Raw genomic sequence first — 6,312 nt, forward strand, 5'->3', positions numbered from 1 at the left:
CAAATCTAGCATAAATCAGTTCACGGTTAAGTTTGGATCTGATTATACTGACTAATTATTCCTCTTTTTCGTTCAAACTAAAAAGAGGTTACTAGAGAGGAATGACGGGATTGAAGAACGAAAGATTCGATATGAAAAAAATATAAGTCCTTTTGTCGTAAAAAAAAAAGAAAGAAAAAAAGATGATTCTTACATTTTCTTACACGTCGAAGATCTAGAAAGAAGGAAACATGTAATCGACGTGAAATCCTCAACACTTAAGGGTCAATCCTGAAACCCTAATCTCTTAAATAAAGAGGAAGAAAAATAAGCAAATTTTTATTTATTCAATGATAATGAAAATAGAGTTTCTCACAACGTATATATAATGTATGGAAAAATTAAAAGTACACTAAAGCTCTTGAAAATAAGAAAAATAACAAAAAGACGAAAAATAAATAAAGTTGCAATAAAACTCCTGAAACAAGAAAAAGAACAAAAAAAAGTATAAAACTAAAACAGTCGTGTGGTAGGGTATGAAATCCGACCCATGAATCTATGATCAAGGTGAACACCCATGTGGTAGGATGTGACATCCGACCCATGAATTTATGCTTAGGGTTTGGTCATACCACTTCTGCACTTGTAGCGCGTCAGAAAGCGGGTCCGATGGACCCATCATCCATCTACATCAACTCATCCGCTCTGGTACTCTGTCGACAACGCTTTCTCCTCTGGTACACTCTAAAGGATGCACCATTGATGTCTGCATCACCCACATATCTTGTGTATGCCACATGTTCAATTATTTATCTTCAAGCATTCACATGTGCTAATCTGGCATATGCTAACAGCCGCTTAGAATTGTTTTTCCCAGGACCATCTTTGTTTTTTCAAACAACAAATTCAAAAATATATTCTAAATTTCTAGAAAAAAAAATATATTATTGAAAAATAAGTAACAAAACAACGATTCTTTTCCCCTAATTTCTTGGAAATAAGGTTCCAAAGAAATTGTTTCTTTAGCTATGCTTTCATGAATCCAATTCCAAATAAGCCCTTGAAAGATTTTTCCAAACTGAATTTTATTTTTTCTTTAAATTAACCATCCTTTTTAGGATTTTAAGAGATCCAGAACAAGCAAAGGTAATTATTTGATACTCTCGGTGGAATACAATGCTTGATATGTTAGTATTAATGGCGCGGCCCTTACCGTGCAGCCCACCTTGATGTATGTATTATATATCACATTGTATATCTGTTTTGAAAGATCATTTTAAGGCATGATCTCCAAAATTAAGCAGATCCAAATCTCAAGTGGGCCATACTATGAGAAATAGTGGTGGTTGAATCCTCCACCATAAAAAATTACCTAGGGCCTTTCATAATGTTAATTCGCCATTTACCATCCAACTTATTGATAAGGTCATAGAAAACTAAAAGAAACATAGAAAATAAAAACATATATCAGCTTGATCCAAAACTTTTATAGTTCACAAGAAGGTTTCAGTAGTCGATCATCACTGTTTCCTACTATATGGTCCACATGAGATTTGGATCTGCTTCATTTTTAAGCTCATGCCCTAAAAGAATATGAAAAAAGGAATGGACAGTGTAGATATACAATAAATACATCAAGGGGCCCCACTGTAATGGCTGCACCATCTTGGGTTACGCCGGCGCACCTAATCCACTCCCTTAACTCAAAGCCCCAAAATCAGATTGCATCAGCAAACCTAACCTCTGATTGGTGGACACTTGTTTGTTGAAATTGGACCGTTGGATATTTCAATTCTAACAGTAAATAAAAATCCATCAATCCAATAATCAGGTAATGAAACAGGTGTAATAAATAGCTCATGAAAAAACTAAACTGGGACCCATAATTGGGTTAGTTCAATTTGACCTGTATGCAACGTATTCAATTCTTATTTAATTTCTAAGTGCCTGTGTATCATTCCTCACACTCTCCCAGAGTATTAAAGTTTTTCATATTATAATAAAAGGTCCCATATCGGACGGTGAGAACAAAACAAGGGAATAGCTTTCTGTACAAAAGTGAGGAACGAAACTTGTTAAAGCATACTTACCTGGGCGGGGTCTATCTGTGATCAGGAAGGTGGATGGCCTAGGGCAGCTGCTTCCATTGCACGTTTGGAGGTAGGCTGCCTTACCGTCTCCCTAAGTGGGAGAGTGGACGTCAGAATTTGTGATAGAGAGGGTACGCGCATGCGCGGCCCTTACCATTGCTAATAAATCTAAGCGTTTTGTATTTACCCCTTACCATTACTAATAAATCTAAACCTTTTATATTGAAGATCTGAACCATTTGTTAAAGTGGCCCTCACTAATAGTGTCGTTCACTTGGGAAGAAGCTTTTAAGTGTAAGAATGTGTTTGAGGGTTTTAAGTGTCATTAAGCATTTGTGGTGGTGGGAGGATGCTACTTTTAGGATGGTGCAATGTATTTATGACTTGCCTATTTACTCATTTTCTTTATTGTGCAGTTCATGGAAGCAAGCTTGATCGAATCCAGTTGCCTTGAGGCAGGGAGAACATGAAATCTCCTTTATCTAAATGAGAGTCAGGTAGAACATGAAATCTCCTTATCTAAATGACTCTGATGATGGGCCTGTCAGTGACAGAAGATGAAGGGTTTACCTAATTCTCAGTGATAGAAGATGAAGGGGTTACCGCAATTCTTAGTAAAAGGGTCGGTGACGGAAGATGAAGGGGTTAGGTAACATCTTGCTCGCACTAGGTGCCATCTTTATTTTAGGAGGTATACAACTTTCAAGGAAATTTAATTATACAGTAACATTATACATTTAGTCATACCTCATGGTCTTTTAAGAAAACTTAGCAAGATGAAATAGAAGAAATCATGGCCTAGCTTTATGGAGTCAAGCAACTCTAGGTTGGCAAACATAATAAATAAAATAGGGCATAAAACAGAAAAACTAAGACTATGGAGGATGATAATAATATGTTTGGAATGTCTGAAATTAAATGTGTTTTGAGTTTGATTTAGACGTGAGGAAGAATGAAAATCGGAAGCTGTTTTTATTTAAAATGGATGGTCAGACGTCCATGATTTTGACTCTACTCCTGATTTGGCTAGCTTCTTCGGATGAGTTGATTTTTTAAGAGCTGGTGCTTTGAGGCAAGCAAGACATCGGCGTTGAATGGGCTTTCTCAAAAAAGGAGAACCCTATTTCTCCAGCTCACCCTCTCTTCCTCTCTTCCTCTGTAGATTATTGGAGTCGAATTTATAGAGTAACATTGTCAGCTTGTGGTGGGCCGACAGTGGACGCCTGTCATTTTTCGTCACTGCAAAGATTTGTAAGAGGGAATTTACATCTTGGGTTGGTGAAAAGAAAGCCAGGCTGTTATCAGTGTGGGATGGACCAACAATATGTTTTCCTTATTTCTTTCGCTCAAGCGGTGTTCCACAACATTCTTCTCCTCTCTTGGGTCCGTTTTCTGTCTAAATCCAAGTTTACAAGGTCTGCGAAAGATTGATCTACACTATGCATTGCCTTTAGGAGGGATCTAGGTTGTATTCTTTATTTTTCTGTCGGCTTCTAATACTTTTTGCGTAACTAGGTGCAGTTTTATCAAAGCAATGCATGGGTCTGAGTTCAAGTGGATGCGAATTGTTGGCTTCAATTCCACGTTCTAGGGTTGGTAATCTCCCAATTTGGTCCAATAACTGTACTCATGATGCACCAAAGGTTCTATCTCTTGGTCTTACTAGCATTCAGTGGTTGTTTACATCCCGTTTGGCACCTTGGATTTGGTGATAAAATGGTGAATTTCAAATCCAAATAGATGCTCTTTGCGTTTGGAAACTTGGATTTCGAGGTAATTGAAATAAGAGGTATTTATAATTTACCTTTTTGGTGTGTTTTGAAATCTCAACAAAATGTTAAGACTCCAGTGTAGTTTAAAGTAAATGCCTTTCTTGCTTCTTTTTTTTAAGGACAAAAGAGTCACACATGTAACAATTATGTATTTAGTCTAATAATCCATTATACATATGGCATGTTAATGATACTCTAAAATAATTTAATTATCAATTGCAACACTAAAATTACATTAATAGAATGATACGAGCCATCCAAACATTGGACATCTAAATGGACACCCAAAAATGTTGGTGAGTCACATGTTGTGATCATTGCATTTGTAGCTCACTCAAGGCTCAAAATTTCTTCTTTTTTGGCTAAAATATAATTTTAATGGGCTTGTTACAATCATTTTATCAAAGATGTGAAAGTTAATTTAGTTAATCTAAGTTTGGTGAATATACCGAAGAATTCCAATGCCCTCTAAATACAAGTTCTCAAATATAAGATTTGAATTTTAGTGCATTCCACTAAACACAGATGAGGATTCAGAATCACATTAATTCAAATGTAATTGTGATTTGGATTTTTAATGTATTTCAAATCTAAACTCTCGAACTAGCCCTTAGGGATGGAGGGACAGTTTTATCGAAGTACGGCCAACGGTTAAAGAGTAACATTTTGTGATTTAAGTGGGTGCCTAAAGAGTCCAAAAATACAGAACGTTCAAATCTTGGGTGGAAATGGATGGACTGCGGGGATATAATACGCATACATGACGGTGGCCCCACAGTCAAGGATCCACCCAAGCCAGGTTCGTATGAACGACAAGTGATCACTTACAGGCGACGAAATGACAACTTGTGTCACGTACCACTTGTGTAGGATGGAACTGTCTGCCCCAACTGATGAGCTGACCAACCTGATTTGTATGCATTTATGGGGCCCATGGTTCGACACTAGTAGCATGTTCAAGGGAAAGATGGTCCCACCATGATGTATGCCTTTTATCTACCCCAGGTCATTTTAGGGCATGAGTCCATAAATAAGGCAGATACACATCTTAGGTAAACAACACCGTAGGAAACAGTGGTCATTGGACGTTCACCATTAAAAACTTCTTGGCCATAGAAGTTTTGATAAAGATTATATTTGTAATTTTACTTTATCCAGGTCGGTGAGACCTAATCAACGGATTGGATCGCAAATAAACCGGCGTGGACTGGGTAATACCCTCACTAGGACTTAGCTGGAGAAGAAGGGTCCTGTCAGTGCCTCTGTCGGGCCACCATGATATGTGTTTTATATAAGCCGTCCGTCCATTTTGAAAGTTTATTTTAGGGCATGAGTCCAAAAAGGAAGCAGATTTAAGTCTTGAGTAGACCACACCACTGGAAGTAGTGTTGACAATGACCACCATCGATTATGTTTATTTGCCATCCAACTAGTTTATGGTGTCCTATAGACCTCCATGAAGGGAACATATAAATATATGGGCTTGATCCAAAACTTCCATGGCCCAAAAGGTTTTTAGCAGTAGGCATATTTCTGGTGGGAGCATTTGATCTACCCCAGCTCATCACCTGAAATGATTTGTCAGAATAAATAGACTGCATGGATAAAACACAGACATCATAGTGGGCCCCATGGAACTCAACTCTCAGTCTCTGGTCAGGTCCTGGTAGGGTACTAACCAATCCCCGCCCTAATAAACATTAGGGTACGCACTAGGAAGGTTTTAATGGTAGGTATTCAATCACCATTTTTCCTGTGGTGTACTCGACCCAAGATTTGGATCTGACTCATTTTTTGGCTGATGCACTAAAATGATCTGAAAAAGTAGATGGACAGCATGGATGAAACACATACATCATAGCGGGGCCAACAGAGCACCCAATTTGGGCAGCGCTGAGAGCTTGCACCAGCTATGGCTAGTGACCACCATTTTATAAATTGTGCAAAACTAACATTGTAGCAGGCCACACAGGATGATCACCAGTCATTACCATCAAGCTCGTCCATTTATTCGGTGGACCAACGTGGTCAAAATCGGAAGAAAACCAACCGAGTGATTGGCTAGACCATCCAAAAATGCCACCACAGAATACTAATCACCAAATATTCAGAAAAATCACGGGTGGGAATCTTCCCACATTTCAAGATGGATTTCTGAAATTTTCAAATTTTGAAATTGCTACACATACGCCCTATTTTCGTGCTAAGTCCCACCTGATGAACGGCTCACATGCTTTCATGGCCATAGCCCATCTTTATACTCAACATAACCGCAAAACACTTGCAATCCAATGGTCAGGATCATCTTTCCAGCCAAGCAATGATATAAAGATGAGTTATGGACCTATACTTCAAACATCCAATGATTCCAAACGAAATTGGGCCACACCATAGATGGCCAGTTGACCAAAATCCTCAGATATGAAGATCCTCCTAGCTGAATGCTGTTTGGCCTATTTTCTACACTGAAT

At 38.2% G+C, this 6,312-nt stretch overlaps 1 non-coding gene across 1 annotated transcript; it reads left to right on the forward strand.

The window, feature by feature from the left end:
• Window positions 1-2,061: 2,061 nt before the first annotated feature.
• Window positions 2,062-2,222, forward strand: LOC131235841 (U1 spliceosomal RNA). Its single transcript, XR_009166360.1, has one exon. It is a non-coding gene; the product is annotated as a U1 spliceosomal RNA (small nuclear RNA).
• The last annotated feature ends 4,090 nt before the right edge of the window (window positions 2,223-6,312 follow it).

This window comes from Magnolia sinica, chromosome 19 (assembly GCF_029962835.1).
Source record: "Magnolia sinica isolate HGM2019 chromosome 19, MsV1, whole genome shotgun sequence".
NCBI lineage: Eukaryota > Viridiplantae > Streptophyta > Magnoliopsida > Magnoliales > Magnoliaceae > Magnolia > Magnolia sinica.